We start from the raw sequence: 18,274 nt of genomic DNA on the forward strand, positions 1-18,274 counted from the left end.
ATTAATCTCAAAAACGTACAAGCAACTCATGCAGCTCAATATCAAAAAAACAAACAACCCATTCCAAAAATGGGCAGAAAACCTAAGTAGACTTTTCTCCAAAGAAGATATACAGATTGCCAACAAACACATGAAAGAATGCTCAGCCTCATTAATCATTAGAGGAATGCAAATCAAAACTACAATGAGATATCATCTCACACCAGTCAGAATGGCCATCATCAAAAAATCTACAAACAGGGCTTCCCTGGTGGCGCAGTGGTTGGGAGTCCGCCTGCCGATGCAGGGGACACGGGTTCGTGCCCCAGTCCAGGAGGATCCTGCGTGCCGCGGAGCGGCTGGGCCCTTGGGCCATGGCCGCTGGGCCTGTGTGTCTGGAGCCTGTGCTCCGCAACGGGAGAGGCCACGGCAGTGAGAGGCCCGCATACCACACACACACAAAAAAAATCTTCAAACAATAAATGCTGGAGAGGGTGTGGAGTAAAGGGAACCCTATTGCACTGTTGGTGGGAAGGTAAATTGATACAGTCACTATGGAGAACTGTGTGGAGTTTCCTTAAAAAACTAAAAATAGAACTGACATATGACCCAGCAATCCCACTACTGGGCATATACCCTGGCAAAACCATAATTCAAAAAGAGTCATGTACCAAAATATTCATTGCAGCTCTATTTACCATAGCCAGGACATGGAAGCAACCTAAGTGTCCATCAACAGATGAATGAATAAAGAAGATGTGGCACATATATACAATGGAATATTACTCAGCCATAAAAAGAAACAAAATTGAGTTATTTGTATTGAGGTGGATGGGCCTAGAGTCTGTCATACAGAGTGAAGTAAGCCAGAAAGTGAAAAACAAATACCATATGCTAACACATATATATGGAATCTAAGAAAAAAAAGGGTCATGAAGTACCTAGGGGTAAGACGGGAATAAAGACACAGACCTAGTAGAGCACGGACTTGAGGATATGGGGAGGCGGAAGGGTAAGCTGGGACAACAAAGTGAGAGAGTGGCATGGACATATATACACTACCAAACGTAAAATAACTAGCTAGTGGGAAGCAGCCACATAGCACAGGGAGATCAGCTCGGTTCTTTGTGACCACCTAGAGGGGTGGGATAGGGAGGGTGGGAGGGAGGGAGATGCAAGAGGGAAGAGATATGGGGACATATGTATATGTATAAGTAATTCACTTTGTTATAAAGCAGAAACTAACACACCATTGTAAAGCAATTATACTCCAATAAAATGTTAAAAAAAAAAGTGGCAAACTTTTTACTTTTCTTTAGAGGAAAAAGTAAACCCAAAAGGTTGGGGTTAGTTTCAGCATACCTTTCTCTTTTGAAGAAAATGTCTCTATGTGTGTGTATGTGTGTATCTACATGTACACGTGAGAGGGCATGCATGTGCACACATGTATGTTGTCTCAATCATACCAAACAGGAAGAAGAAATCTATTCAGAATAGTTTGGAACTAGCAGTTGCAGGACTTTAACTTGCTCTCCTGAATGGTTGGATTATCATATAAACTGTAAATATAGAAAGCATCCTTTTAGCCTGCAAAATAATAACTTACTTCAACTGCCATAGAGCTTTCCCTTATCTCTCTCTTTAAGTATTCTCTTCCTTGCAGTGCAGGCTGCTGATGATTTTCTGCTCATATAAGTAGTAAATGCTGAGGCGTCGCCTTGGAGTTGGCAGTGTGATCAATCACAGCCTCACCTTGTACAGGGTCTTCCCCAGCTTGGTGACAGGACCCATATCTTTCAATGTGTATTGTTTTGAAAACGTTAAAGGCTGACCTCTTGAATACCATAAACATGCTAATAGCAGTTCTTAACATTATCTTCCATTTCTTTCACTTCTCCTTCCCCAAAGAAAACATACAAAGTTCACAAAGCAACATCAGCCTTAATACCCAGTTTTGAAGGGGGAAAGCCGTGACTGATTAAGTGATCATGAGATAAACAGTAGAGTTTCTTTATCTCTCTCAAAGGGACTTTTCATTATACTGTGTGCCCTTCATAACTTTCTAGCCTTGCCTCTGCCACTAAGCTGACAGTGATCTGTTAAACTAAATCATTTTGGATTACTGGCACAAAAGAAACACTTTCAGGTGTGGTATATGTTCGGCCTAAAATGGATCCACCCTGCTACCCCTCCACCAAACTCTCCTCTCTAGTTGCTGAGCAACCAGTCTTCCTTCAAGTCAATGTTGAAATGTCTCTCTCCACTGTGAAGTCTCTCTCTAGCCACCAGACACAGTTGGTTATCCTCTTGTTGGTATTTCCACAGTATGTAGTACATATTCTTTACTATTACAGTTATCTCACTTTATATTCATTCATTAATGTATTAGTCCCCTGCATAGGACCTTGAGCTGCTCAAGGGCAGAGAACGTGTCCTGTTCATTTATATAGCACCTAGTCCAGTGCCTGGTATGTGCAAAATAATAGTAGTCAATGAATAGGTATTGAATACATTTGGAAGTATCCCATTTCTGCATTTAATCAGCATAGCATAGTAGTTTAGAGTAGGGGCTTGGAGATGGACTGTCCTAGATTCAAGTCCTAGCCTTTCCATGTATCAGCCTTGTGATCTTTGCAAGTTTCTTACCTTCTCTGTTTAGTTATCTGTAAAACTGGGATGCCAGTAGTGCCTGCCTAATGGAATTGTTGAGTGGATTCAATGAGGAAATAGATGTAAGGTGCATGATGAAGTGCCTGAAACACACCAAATTTTAACAAATGTCTCTTGTTTCTTTCAAAGCCCCCTGCTCCATCTCTCTCTTAACAAACCAAAACTGCTTAGGTAAATGTTATTGATAGGGAGGGACTAGGGAGAGACTTTTTTCCAGCCAAGTCCCGATCTGAAACAGGACATAAATTTATACTGAGTGAATATTCACCAGTACATATGTCCTTTGTGATAGATAAAACTGTGCAGTATTGTATTTATGTTCAACTACAAATAAAACTGAAGTTCATCAAATTTCCTTTTTTTCTGCAATTACAGAGGGAAGGGAGGTGTGGGTTCAATTTAGAGACCCCACGGAAAACCTTTAACCCCATTTCTTGGTCAGTTTCAAGATAAACTGCTGAATATTATGCCTGGGCCTGTTTCATTTTCAAGAATTCTTTTGCAGTATTTTTCTTTAGATATGCATATACCCAGAGAAAATTGCAGGTTAACAGCTTGTATTCGAGGCCACTATGAATCAACAAGCCAAGTAGAATCCTGTTGTTACTTTCAAAAATTATTTGAAGAATATCTTGTCTTACTGATAATACTATGATTACACTTTACACTCTTACCCTTTATACTCTTCATATTACTCAGCAAATTGTATCCTTTTGTATAAACTCTTTGTCCTTGAAAATAGGTCATTACAGCAAAGCAAACTCCAGCTTTCCAAGGCAGATAACTTTCCTGAGATATGTTTTAGATCTTCACAGGCTGCCTTTCTTCTGTTCTTGTTTATACTTTTCAAAGAGTTAGAAACATCTGCAATATTTGCAGTAAATATCTGCAATAAAGGCAGCTACAGCTGCCTTTAAAAAATATTGCCTATCTGGTTGATGTAAAATGATGTAACCAAAACATTGGGTGGGGGATTTGGACAGGAAGCAGACTGTATGCTTAAGAATCCCCAGAATATTGCTCTGTCTAATATAGTAATTACAGTAATACACACACAGACTGCATTCTGCCTATCATAAGGTAAACCATATTTTTAGTCAATGGGAATTCAATTCAAATAACCAAGGTTGGAAACAACCTCAGTGAACTTGAATAGGGCTCTGCAAAGAAAGTCTATAGTTTTATTTTTATTTATGTATTTATTATCATTTTGTTTCAAAAGATTTTATAACAGTTTAGGAGAAAGTTTGTTTTGCAGCTGCCAATCTTACTAAAAAACTCCATGTTAAGAGTTGATGTTAAACTCCATATACATAAGCCTCTTCAAAGCACACCAAACCAAGTAAGTCATCTGAAGTCATCCGGTTTCTGTACGAAATCGTGTGCTTCAACAATGAGGCAGGAGGAAGGGAATGTGGTAAATCATGAACTCAAATAGGAGCTATAGGATAGCAGGGACCTTGTCTACATTTTTTTCACTGCTACATATTCAGAACCCAGGAGAGGGCCTAACACATATTAGGTGCTTAATAATTTGTTGAATGAATAGAATGTTTATCTAATTATAAAACCCATAGAGAACCATGGCATAAATTTTGGAAGCTATAGAAATTATATTAAAGAAGATAATTTTCAATTAAATACAAAGGTCTCACAAAAAACCCAGGGGTACAGAATGGCTTTCAGTATAATAGTTCCACTTTTATCACACTAGTAAATATTGGGGGTTTTGTGACAGATTTCATTCTATTGCTTTATGAAGTTTGAAAAGAAATGGACTTAATGATCTCTAGGATCCAGTCTAATTCGGATATTTGGTGATTCAGTGAAATCCATGATTATTACTATAATCATCAACATTAACAATGCTATGATTTTCAACCCCATACCAATACATATACACACAAAAAATAAAAATGGATTTGTACTGTCCATATAATACTCCTACCTTACCCTAGAAATGTGGAAATACTTTTTGTATTGTAAAAGGATAAACAATATTTTAGTTATTATATTTTGAGAACATAGTGGACAGTAGTGAGTAAGAGTTAATGGGGAGTCTTAAAATTATATTTACTACCTAGAGTATTTTGGGCCAAGAATTATTTGTACATAATATTTCAATTGTTCTATCCCGGCATTTTTAAAATCAATTTTCTTTTTAATAGTCTAGACAGCATTTTAAAAATAAATCCTTCTCTCAGATTTTATAGTATATAATTCCATTTTATTTTCCCCATAAAATGCATCAGTTCGAGTAAAGGCCATTTATCCTTTAGGCCTTACAATAGTTATCCATGTTGACATATTAGTTGAGTTAACTGCTCCTGTATGTTTCAGAACCTCACTAACTATACATGGTTTTCAAATTGTGTATGAGAAATTAACAGTCTCCACTCAGTACTCACTGTTCAACTTTCTTAAACCCTATTTTATTTTTTTATTGAAGTGTAGTTGATTTACAATGTTGTGTTAATTTCTGCTGTACAACAAAGTGACTCAGTTATACACGTATACACATTCTTTTTTATATGCTTTTCCATTGTGGTTTATCACAGGATATTGAATAGAGTTCCCTGTGCTATACAGTAGGACCTTGTTTATCCATCTTATACATACTAGTTTGCATCTGCTAATCCCAAACTCCCAATCCTTCCCTCCCCAACCCCTTTCCCCTTGGCACCCACCAGTCTGTTCTCTATGTCTGTGAGAGTCTCTTTCTGTTTTGTAGATAGGTTCATTTGTGCCATATTTTAGCTTCCACATATAAGTGATATCCTATGGTATTTGTCTTTCTCTTTCTGACTTACTTCACTTAGTATGATAATCTCTAGTTGCGTCCATGTTGCTGCAAATGGCATTATTTCATTCTTTTTTGTGGCCAAGTAGTAGTCCATTGTATATACTTAAACCCTATTTTAAATGATCCATTATACAGGCAAATCTACCTTATTCCATGGGTAAAGTTTATCATTTATAGATTTGCATTTGCATGTAATTTCCCATATTTTAAATTCTGCACATTTAAATTTAAATGGCAAACAATGTTTAAATGGCAAACATCCATTTTAAAGACATTTGCTTGGAATACACTGAATCACTAGAAAGAGTAGCATGGAAAATACCAGCTTCAGGTATTTCCTTCAGTTGATTTTAGGCCTCTTCTTTGAAAGTGTAGATACATTTAAATGCTGAAACTCACTTTAACTGCGTGTTTATATCTTGACTGACATGATAACAATTACAAAAGGGCATGTTCATGTTCTTATAAAAAGTTGACAATATCATTGTTTGTCATTTAAATTTAAAATCCATTCATTTATGAATGACTGACTATAGGACTTAATAGTCCACTCAGAGTTCTGGGGATGGACAGTGGTGATCGTTGCACAACAGTATGAATGTACTTAATACCACTAAGTTGCACACTTAAAAATGGTGACTGTAGTAGGTTTTATGTCCTGTTTATTTTACCACAATAAAATAAATCTACACATCTATTATACAAAGGGAAATCTTTCTGATTTTGAAATAATCTACTCTGTGATGTTTCCTTTTTAATGCAAAGCCTTAAAAACTGTTTTACCCCTTTTTTTTCAATTTCAGAATAGTATAACTTTCAAATCACATAAAATATTTGAGCCACATCTGTATTTAAACTGATTTTGTTGGGAGATTTGAATCGAGTATATGTCGCAGAAGCTATGCAACTAGTCTGCCCATGTGGACAACAATTATGTTTTAAAGGAAAAGGTCTGTGCAGTTTTCAAATAAGCTAAAGAACTTAGAGTTAGGTGTGTACAAACACTACTATAACTCAAACACGTGGTCTCCCACAAAGAGTGCAAATATTTGAGTAATCATTTCTGTCCATTTGGAACCATATCCTTTGGGTGTTAATATCTGGGGAATAATCAGCAAAGGCAAACGTTATTTTTCTCTATTGTGTTGGGTAGAGAAATATGTGGATGATAAATGACATTTAAAAAATTTGCACTCAGATGTGTTGATCATGTCAGCATTATTTTAGTAAATGCCCTTCTTCCAAGGTAGGCGATGTTTTCACTTTAAAAGCAACAACAGTAATCTTAATGTCCATTCAACTAGAAGGCTGAGATAGCAGTGTCTGAACTGATGTCCGTTCGCCACACTTTATAGGAGAGAATGATACAAAATTGAAATTAAAAAGAACTGAAAAAATTGTCTTCAAAAACGCCTGTGCCTTTTATGATTAACTGTTAGCACCAATTTTTAAACATCCATTTTAAAGACATTTGCTTGGAATACACTGAATCACTAGAAAGAGTAGCATGGAAAATCCCAGCTTCAGGTATTTCCTTCGGTTGATTTTAGGCCTCTTCTTTGAAAGTGTAGATACATTTAAATGCTGAAACTCACTTTAACTGCATGCTTATTTCTTGGCTGACATGATAACAATTACAAAAGGGCATGTTCATGTTCTTATAAAAAGTTGACAATATCATTGTTTGCCATGAAATGTAGTTAAGAAAAAATATTCAGTGACACTTACAGACGATAAGATAGACTTTATTCAGGACCATTGCGCTTTGTATAGGGACTGCTGCATTGGGATTTTACAGTGGGGGAGAGAGATTGAGCTCAACTCTGAATACAGCATGTTCAAATGGAACATTATAGCCAAGGACCATAGTGGAGAGTCAGTGAATGGAAAATTACTAAGAGAAAATCAGGAGTAAGGGGGATTCTGGTTAAATTGACTTAGCAGGGTTATTGCTAAAACTGGATTTTGCAAGGAAGTACACAGATGGGCCTAGGAGAAGGTTCAGGATCCTGACTAAGGTTTGGTTAAGCAAAGAATCTTTGTCAGTGTGTGGCAATATAGTAATGAATCAGTTCACTTTGTTATTTCCCATTTTCATAGTTTTAATATTTTTGTTTTTAATTGATAAAATATATTCCAGTTAAATGTACTATTTTTCTTAGCTTTTTAACTTTGTTCTAGAAGAAATTTTTTTATGTTTAGGGGAAAAGGCTTAAAATAATTACTATTGATTTTAACTTCTTTACTTTTTGCTGAAAAAGCACTTGATGTTTAACAAACATGTTTAACATAAAAATTCATACTTACATATAATATTTCTTTAATCAAGCTCTAAATTAAAGTTTATTTTTCCTTTAATGCCTCTCAAACTCATCCTATAATTCAATAGCTCCTAGTCCACTGCCTCTTTATGCAGAGAATTGCATCTCAAAAACATTGATTTCATCTTGTTTTTACTTGAATGCAGTTTTCAGTATCTTCCAGTAGTTGAAACAACAGAGGCAATGCTTTTTCTCTTCTTCTTTTTATCTTTATGTATATCACAGATCTCAAATGCACAGAATTGATTAAATAGTAATCCTTGGCTCCTGATACACTGTTATTTGTCCATGAATGGTTATATTCTTTTCTATTCTGTATTTCATTACTTTATTTATTTACATATTTAAAAATTCACTTCCTGACTGTCTCTTCTGTGTCAGTCTGTTAAGGTCACCCTTAAAAAGGACAAATAGTACAGCACTTTGCCCTAATGGATTATTCAAGATTAAGAGTACCAGAACTTGGGATGTTGGGTGGGTGCCTCCCATTGAGAGAAACCGGGTTGGGAAGGAAGAAGTATACTAGGTAAAGGAAATAGTCAGGAAAGAAGGCATGGTGTGTACATAGAGAATGAGTTTTGACCAAAGCATAAAGTGGGCTAAGAGAAGTAGTAAGAGACCACATTGTTAACGACTTTGAATTTCAGTTTTAGTACATAGGGAGAACTTTTGCACAAGTAAGTGACGTAGTCACTTTTGAACTTTAGGACAATTCCATCCATCAAGGCACAGTGTGGTAGATGGGTTTGGGAGAAATAGATATGGATGTGCTAGAAGGAATTGGGAAGGAGAGCCTGGAAGTAGTAAGATCTTAGCTGCTCAGAATTTTCAACATACCTATTTATATTAGCTTCCAGTAAGGTTTATCCCATTGCCTGTGGAGTCCTTTTTTTTTTTTTAAAGACTACTCCTGACATCTTCTCTTTTGATCTCTGTAAGTTCATAGGTATTTACTGAGGTGAGAATGAACTGATTCCCTAGTGTTTGCTAATTATAATCATGTGTCAGCAAGGGCCGGAACACATGGCATCTATGGGGATTTGCTGCAGCATTAGCAAGCTATTGGTATTCAGAATACTCAGTTTCCTAGAACATTTAAAATTAAGTTTAAATATATTTGTCTGTTGCTGCATTTAAATGTTTTAATTGTCTTAAAATGCTTAATAGTCTGAATACCAAAGTGCCTGGAGAGCCTTGGCAAGGAATGGTAAATAAAACATATGTCCCCTACTGTGATTTATGGGGGTCAGGTCAAATTGTCTTGTTTGTTTATGCATCACCAGAAAAACTGGATGTGATCCCGCAGTGGTGCTACCAAGTAGTATCCAAGGACTATCATTTTGGTAAATCCAGCATGGAAAGGCAGGCCTCCATTTTTTCATTAAATAGAATTATTCCGTGAAACAGAAGCCACTCTTTTCAATTCTACAATCAATCAGCACCTGCCATTGTAAGGGTTTGTGCTAAGAGAGATAAGCTAAAGAACAAGGTTTCTCAGTCTCCACAGTACTGACATTTTGGGTTGAGATGATTTTTTTATTCGGGGATTGTCCTGTGCACTGTAGGGTATTTAGCAGCATCCATGGTCTCTCCCCAGTGGATGCCCGTAGTGACCCTCACGTACTCAGTTGTTAATAACCTAAAATATCTCTACACATTGCTAAGTGTCCCTTGAGGCACAGAATCACCCCCTGGTTGAGAACCACTGGTATCGAGTCTAGCATAAAACACTATTCTTATCCTCAGGAAGCTTACAATCATGCCATTTTATGACCCAGATTTTGGAATCAAGAAGCCTCAGGTTTGAATCTTCACCCTGCCATTTACTAGTCATGTGACCTTAGGTAAGTTACTTAAGCTCTCTGAGATACACTGTCTTTACCTTTAAGGACACTTAAGGAAAATACTACTGAGTTTGCAGAGTTATTGTGAAGATTACAGAAAAGTAAAGAATGTTGTAAATAACATATGCTAAAATGGTTGCTAATCTAAGGTTTCCAAGACCAACTGTGCTTATTGCTGGGTTTTACAGCTTTTCTCTGGCCTCAATGAGATCCCTTCTCCAATTTAAGGCTGATGCCTCCATCTATGATGCCCTGGTCCCTACTCCTTCCTACTTTCTCAGTAATCTGATTTCATGATTTGTCTCTTCAACATTCCCTTCTCCCTTACAGATGGACTCTGTGGTCAGAGAAATAAAATTATAAATATTAAATGAGACTATACATGTGAATCATGTAGTCAAAAAGGAATCTGCCAATAAAATGGAAAATCTAGGTCAGGCCAAAATGCTATAATGAATCACATCTATTTGCAGGATTAGTAAAGGTTTAATGTTGCATGTTGGCAACTTAAGAAGCTTTCATATCTCTCCCACTCTGAAATATTCCATTCTTTATTGCTTTCTCTTTATTACTGAGAGAATATGACTCAATTAATTACACAAAGAATAAACATGTTGTATTAGTCAAGATGGGCTAGGTCTTGCCATGGTAACAAACAACCTAAAGATCTCAGTGACTTAAAGTTTATTTCTTGCTCTGCTGTACACCCATCTTGGCGTTACCGGGTGTTCAGCTCCACATCATCCTCACTCAGGAATCCAGTCTGATGGACCCTTCACTCTTTAGAACATCGCTTCTCATCCTACCAGCAGGAAGGGAACATGGTGATTTGTTCATGATCTCTTTCAGCAGGGGTTGGCACCTATGGTCTGTGGGCTAAATCTGGCCCACCATCTGGTTCATTAGAATACAGCTACCCTCATTCGTTTATGTGTTGTCTAGGGCTGCTTTTGCACTACAGGGGCAGAGTTGAATAGCTGTGACAGATTGTATGTGGCCCAGAAAGCCCAAAATACAGACTCTCTGGCTCTGAACAGAATAAAAGTTTGCCAATCCTGTCTTAAAATGTTGTGCCTAGAAGTAAACATACCATAGTTATTCACATTCCACTTGTCCTAAGAAGTCATGTGTCCATGTCTACCAACATTATATGCAAAAGAAAAGCCTGGTCTTGATCATTTACTGAGCATACTCAAACCTTCCAGTTTAGCCCAAGGGCATAGTTGTCTCTATCTTACTGTTCTTCAGAGCTAGGGATAAGCTTAAGAGATTTACCTACAAGATGAAGCATATTAATAATAAAATCTATTCTGTCCTTTCAGTGGGATGAGGCCACTGATAGAAGAAATTAGACTTTTCTCTTGCAAATAAGCATGTAAAAAACAAGTGTCATATTTGGGAGTGGTGGACTTAAGTTACAAAAAAATTAGTTCTTCCTCTAGTTTTAATTCTAGTACTGATTAGTTGTGTGTGACAGACACTGTTGGTTGTCAACATGATGACCATTTCCCCTTCCTTCCTTGCTAGTAGAAGTATGATTTTGTTAGGGTAGCACCTTCCCTCCTTCCCTGTGTTTGTTATCCCTGCCTTCCAACTTTGGTCACTGTCCTGTGATGGTGTGATATGTGGAGCTGCAGCAGCTATCTTATGACCATGAAGCAACAAGCCAGAGGACAAAACGTTCACATGCTAAAGGGGACAGAGTAGAATTATGGAAAGAAAATGGGTTCCTAATAGTATAATTGAGCTGCCAGACTGACTCTGGAATCACCAACTCTCACACATCTTGGTGAGAAAATTACATGTTTCCATTGTTTAAGCCTCTTCAAATTGGGTATTCTGTAACTTGTAGTCCCCAAAATACAAAGTCATAAATGGTGTCCTTGGACATACAAATATTTAACCATTTTCAGTCTCCAGTCTCGCAGCCTTTATTGGTAAAATAGAGATAATTATATTATCTTTCTGAGGATTAATTTATATAAGGTATGTGTAGAGGAATGGCTGCACCACCCTGGCCACCTTGCATGTCTTCACAGAGGTCACGTAGGCAAGGCTCAACTACAGTTTGACCCGGATCTTGGCAGAACATCCTGTGATCCTCTCACATGGCAAGATGGGAGTTTTGTGAAGACTGTCACAAGTCTGTTTCTCATCCTCCTCCCTATTTTGCAGGAGGCTCCCGATCTTGTGGAAGGCTTCCATAAGGCAGTTTATCATCTCTCTCTCTGGTTCTAGTGAGTACGGGGCTTTCCACTTTGCCCTGCCCTTTAAGGTACAGCCCCAAGCTCCTGTGTAATTAATTCTACAAAACTGTTTGTCTCCTCTACCACAGAGTGAACCAACATTCGAGTCATCTGTCATGTGGTCCCTCTGATAAAGTGTCATCTAGAGGGTCCAGGGACATCTGAAGGTGACACCATGCTGATTTTGCTTTTGCTGTCTGTGGAAGTAATAAAGTGAATCCATTTCTGCTTATTATCTCCTTACTAGTCAAATCTATGGGACTGTGGCAAGCCAACCTAGAAGCTGCTGCTGTGCTGCCATTTATGGGTGCTTGTCTGGCACAGAGCAAGGACTTAATAAATGTTAGTGAGGCATTATAGTAATACTAATAGCATTATTATAATTGTTTCTGAACCTCATTTTTTTTACATAAAATGGGGATTACATGGGAAAGAAAGTATTTTGAAGCTCTTAAGTGTCATTGGTATATAAAATAGTAGTACTTATTTTCTTGGGTCACTGGAGGCATTTTTTATTTATATTTTTAATCTTTGGTTGTGTTGGGTCTTAGTTGCAGCGCACGAGCTCAGTAACCCCAAGGCATGTGGGATCTTAGTTCCCCGACCAGGGATCGAACCCAGGTCCCCTGCATTGGAAGGCGATCCTTAACCACTGGACCACCAGGGGAGTCCCTTGGAGGCATTGTTTTTATTCATGGTTTTGATTTATGACCTAAGGAAATTATAATTTACATATTAAACTCTATAATATTTGATTGTAGAAGATGATTGCATTTTCCAGAGAGCCCCAAATCATGTGTCTTCTGACTACAGTCACATTGAAAGTTTTTATCACAACTATTGACCTTGTCTTCTGACAATAGCAACATACACTTGTTCTGATTTGTTGAGATTGGCTCAACTTAAAGAAAATCAAATCCTGTAAGAGAAAGTAATTGATACTTCTAACCTGCTTCTTTAGTTCTAATACTCATTTCTAGTATCAGGAAAAGGTATTACAGTCTGCCTCTTCCCAGGCTATGAACAGAGCTGCAGTTTTAAAATTCTTTCAAGGTAAATGACCATTATCACAAAACCAGCATGGAACATCTTTGAGATGAAACTTCAACACCTCTATGAAGCAGAGCCTTGGTTTTAAAGGTGACAATATCTACTAGAAGTTTGGTTTAAAAAGAAATTACTTTTTTTCTCATTTGAGCAAAGAATCTTTAATTATTGTTCAAAAAAAACCTCCACTTCTTCCACTATTCAGAGTTAGATACCTTTTATTTACATTATTTGCATAAGGTTAATTTGTTTAATACAATTTTATATATGGTGGAAACCCAAACTCCTGAGCAAGAAGTGAAAGAACAGTTGATGGAAATACCGTAACAGGTGGCTGGTTCTTTGTAAACTGCTCTGTGTTTTCTGGGAAATAAGTGTTAATTAGTCATTCCAACAATGTGTTATCTTTATCAAGTATATTTTACTTGGAGACATATGTTTATATTTTTAAACATGTTTCTTTTTTTCTATTAAGTCCCTTTCAGCCCAAGAATGAAAAAAAAAACATTTTTATCACTAGGAATTTGATGTTCTGCCAAGAATATTATTTTGTCAGCAAGAAAATGAGGTATTTTATTACACTGTATGATTTTGTAGCTCACAATGCAAACTCAGTGGTTTTATCAACGAAACCAAGGTTCATATTGTGCATAAAGTTTTCAATTCTCTAATTCATAAGCTATTATTTTTATACTGCCAGATAACTAACATTAATAATTAGTGCAAATTTAATGTTAATGACAGAGCCAGATTATAGATTACAACAGTAAAGCACTTGGTATGAAGTAAACACCTGATAAGAAGTAAGAATCCCAGCTTTTTAAAAGTTGGTGCGATTATCTGGCTTTTCTCCATTTATCTGTTAATGTAGGGTAGGACATCAACTAATTTTCTAATGTTAAAACTCTCCTTGCACTCTTAGAATCTCTTAGGACATAACCAGCACATTATATTATATATATATGTATAATTCATTTGACGTGTGTGTGTATAATTTTATTTTATTTTTAGTTAAGAACTTTGCTTCTATGTTTTAGAGATTGACTTGTGACATTTCCTTCTCCTGATGTCCTTGTCAGGTTTTGGTATTAAGTTTATGCTACCCTGACTAAATTGTTCCTTCTTTTTTGATTTTCTGTAAAAGTTGTATATGTTACATACGTTCTTTGAATCTGTAGATTGCACCTGTGTAACTACCTGAGAGTGTGTGTGTGTGTGTGAGAGAGAGAGAGAGAAAGAGAGAGAGAGACAGACAGCATATAATTTTTAAGGACTGGTCAATTTCTTTTTAATCCCCACATGGCACGTTTCATAATCTTCCTCAGCTATTTCTCTCCTCTTCCCACCCCGCTCCCCTCTGGCAACCACTTGTTTGTTCTCTGAATCTATGACAATATTTCTGTTTTATTATGTTTGTTCACTTATTTTGTTTTTTTAGATTCCACGTAGAAGTGAAATAATACAGTATTTGTCTCTCACTGTCTGACTTACTTCACTTAGCATAATGCCCTCAAGGTCCATCCATGCTGTTGAAAATGGCATTATTTCATTATTTTTATGGTGGGTAATATTCCATTGTGTATATATACTACATCTTCTTTATCTAGTTGGTCAATTTTTTTAATGCTTGCATATAGGTATATTTCAGTTTCTATTATTTCTTGTCACTGTTGATATTTTTCAAGGAAACTGCTTATTTGTATAAGTTTTGACATTTATAGGCCTTGAGTTAATCATAATATCTGATCATCATTTTGTTAATAACTGCTATATTTGTAGGTATGTGTCCTTTACATAGTGGATATTTTGTTCTTGATGACAGAGATTTGTCTATCGATTAGTCTTCCCAAAGAAGTAGCTGTTGATGATTTTATCATTATTTTCTATTCATTATTTCTATCCTTGTCTTTGTTCTCTTCCATTCTCTTTGAATTGATTTGATATTTTATAACTCATAAGTTAGATAATTGGCTCATGAATTTTCAGCATTTCTTCTCTCACATGTTACTTAAGGCTATATTTTCTTTTCTCTGTGTATTTGCTCTGGCTTCATTGCATTCCACAAGTTTTGAAATGTAGTATTTTCATTTGATGTGTAGTATTTTCACTCAGATCTAAAGATTTTCCAATTGCATCATGATTTCTTCTTTGACCCATGAGGTCTTGTATATATATTAACGCTGATAAACACTTCAAATATATCAAAAATTCTTAACCTTGGTTTCATGGAAAAATCATACGAGGAGATTTTTTAAAATTCTAATTCTCAGGATACACCCCAGATCAATTAAATCAACAATTTGAGTTGAGGGCTCTAATTATTGGTATATTTTAAATATTCCCATGTGATTCCATTATATAGTCAAGGTTGATAGGCACTCCCTTACAGTATCTTTACATATGTGAAAGAGAGAACAGAGATTTATGTGAAGGGGAACAGAATGTCACCCCAAAATATGCCTCATTGGCATAAGGATTATTTTAGGCTGATTATTTTTAAGAAACAGCAGACATAAGAAAAGCTCTGAAAACTGAGTAGAAGTCATCCTTTTGTAAGAGATATTTGCATTTATAAGGTAAATCTCCATTTGTGAGAGTGTCTCTCTCTCTCTATAACAGGAAGAGAAAGAGGACTTTAAATCTCTAGGAACTCTTATCAATGCAGAAGGCAAGGAGTTAAATCTGTGTAAGAACCTTACTCTTGTTTACTGTGCTCTTCCTGGTCACCTCCTATAACTGGGCCCCCCTCCTACCACCCTCAACATCTTCTTTTGTCTTTAGCTTGAGATGGTATTTAAGGTGGTGACTTGGGGCATTTCGGGGAGTTACTCAGTTTTCCTGGGTCTCTCCCATGTATACAGGAGGGATACATGTTATTAAAATTCTGTTTGTCTTTATCCTGTTAATCTGTCTCTTTATTATAGGGAGGTCTCAGCCAAAAACCTAGAAGGGTAGAGGGAAAATTATCTTTCCTTCCCCATATGTGACAGAGGTCTATTTTAAGTTCAGAAAAAGCTGTCATAAAGTTAATCTGTCTAGATGTCTGGAAAATGATTATTTTTAAAAATTTATTTTATTGAAGTATAGTTGATGTACAGTGTCGTGTTAATTTCTGCCGTACAGCAAAGTGATTCAGTTATACATATATATACATTCTTTTTCATAATTCTTTTCCATTATGTTTTATCACAGGATATTGAATATAGTTCCCTGTGCTCTACAGTAGGACCTTGTTGTTTATCCATTCTATATATACTAGTTTGCATCTGCTAGTCCCAAACTCCCAATCCATCCCTCCCCCACCTCCCGCTCCTCCTTGGCAACCACAAGTCTGTTCTCTATGTCTGTGAGTCTGTTTCTAAAAATATGGACCGCTTCACAAATTTGCGTGTCATCCTTGCACAGGGGGCCATGCTAATTTTCTTTGTATTGTTCCAATTTTTAGTATATGTGCTGCCGAACCAAGCACTGGAAAATGATTCTTAATCTAAAACAGTATTTCACAAATACTGTGTGGTCCAGTGACCACTTGCATAAGAATCCCCCATGCCTATAAAATCCAAATACTGGGGTCTTATCCCCAACCCAAGCAACCAGAATCTTTGGGGGTGGAGTCCAGGCAAGGACACTTTTAAAAGTTGTACTAGGTAAATCATATGTCTGAGTGGTCAAGGTTATGCTTTATTGTGAAAATAAATGAGCTTAAATTGTATTTTTCTATTGCATGAGATCTACCCTAAATTTTTACAACACTGGGCAAGATTTTTACTTAACAATTACCTAATAGATTTGTTTTGCTGCAAGTTGTGAACCATGAGACTGCTGAGACTGTTGGACTTGTCTGTGAGCTAATAATGCAGTGGTTTATTCAATGATTTCCTCATCTATTTGGATGCTGATGTCTTTTTACCTGTAAGATTGTGCCAGCTGGTTCTGACTAGGAATTATTACATCAAATGCTTTGTTTGTGTACAAATGTCATTATATTAATGATATTTAGTTGTGTTTATTAGCACTTCATATTTTGTATGTGAACACATTCTGCGGAATCACTAGTATTTCAAATACTTCAAGTATAATTTGAGTACTTATTAATTTAAAATATGACACTTCTAATAGAGAAAGTATGTTTGCTTTTATTTTGACTCCCACTACTGAATCAAGTAGTGGCTTTTATCTTAAACTATTAATTCTGTTGCCCTGAAACAAATAGTCTACCAGGTATTTCTCCAGCAAAGATGGGTTTATTTGGGGTCAGCAGAGAATTGTAATTTGAGGTCTGCAACCGTGATGAGCCACCTGCAAGTCCCCACATGGCAAGGGAAGGAGAGGCTTTTTTAAAGGGAGAGTAAACAAAGAGTCCCTGGCCTTTCATTGGCTGAGTCCTTGCCTGCAAAGAAGAGTTTTTCTTTCTGTTGGGCTCTGCTATCATCACAGGACCAGAGAGTTCCCCTTCCTGTCTACCAACTCTATTTAATTGAGGTTTCTGTTTATTAATATTTTATAATTCATTCCATGAACTTTTACTGAGCAAATCTTAGGGGGCTACAAAGAAAAGAGCAGGTACAGATTACTCCCTCGAGGACATTATTGTCCATCTCCTCAACCAGCTTTTAAGCTCCAGGTGGATAGAAACTATGTCGTGTTCACCAGCACTTGGCACATTGCCCGATACATTTGAGAGTGATCAAGAAACAATTGTTGGATAAGTGGATGAATGTAGTGAAAATAATATAGGTATAAATGATAGTGATCATTTCTTGAATAATGTGGTCTGTGCTTTAAGAGGGACACATATACTAACCAAGGAAGATTCAAGAAGGATAAAAGTTATTTCAGAGTAGAAGGGCCAGGAAAGATTTTGTATAGAGATAACATACGAACTGGACCTTGAAGGAAAAGGGACCTCTCCTTATCCAATCATTCATTTCTCCTTAAGGAAGGTGATGTGACTTATTTTACTCATGAATTTTGGGGATAAGGAATAGGGTGTATATAGATGTTGACTAAAAAAATGCACAACCTAAAAGTTGAGAATTATGTTTTATTTTTTGGACAAAACTGAGGACTTAAGCCCGGGACACAGCCTCTCTGACAGCTCTGAGGGACTGCTCCCAAGAAGTAAGGGAGGAGCCAGGATATATGGGAGTTTTTGCAACAAAGACCAGGTGGTTGGAACATCAAAAGATTACTGTTAGAGAAAACCAGACATCTCAGGTTAATGATTTTAATGCTTTTCTCTGTATAGGAAGGTGCAAAAGTCTGGGGCTCATTGAAATCATTCCTTTGATATACACCTCAGCTATCTGGGACCAGTAGGCTGTGTGTTCTCATCCTGAGTGTCCTCAGGTGCCTCGTTGGGGG

At 36.7% G+C, this 18,274-nt stretch overlaps 1 non-coding gene across 1 annotated transcript; it reads right to left on the reverse strand.

Moving 5' to 3' along the window:
- Positions 1–16,270: 16,270 nt before the first annotated feature.
- Positions 16,271–16,379, reverse strand: LOC132482849 (U6 spliceosomal RNA). The gene has a single exon (XR_009531008.1). It is a non-coding gene; the product is annotated as a U6 spliceosomal RNA (small nuclear RNA).
- Between the last annotated feature and the right edge of the window lie 1,895 nt (positions 16,380–18,274).

This window comes from Mesoplodon densirostris, chromosome X, assembly GCF_025265405.1.
Source record: "Mesoplodon densirostris isolate mMesDen1 chromosome X, mMesDen1 primary haplotype, whole genome shotgun sequence".
NCBI classification, from domain to species: Eukaryota; Metazoa; Chordata; class Mammalia; order Artiodactyla; family Ziphiidae; genus Mesoplodon; species Mesoplodon densirostris.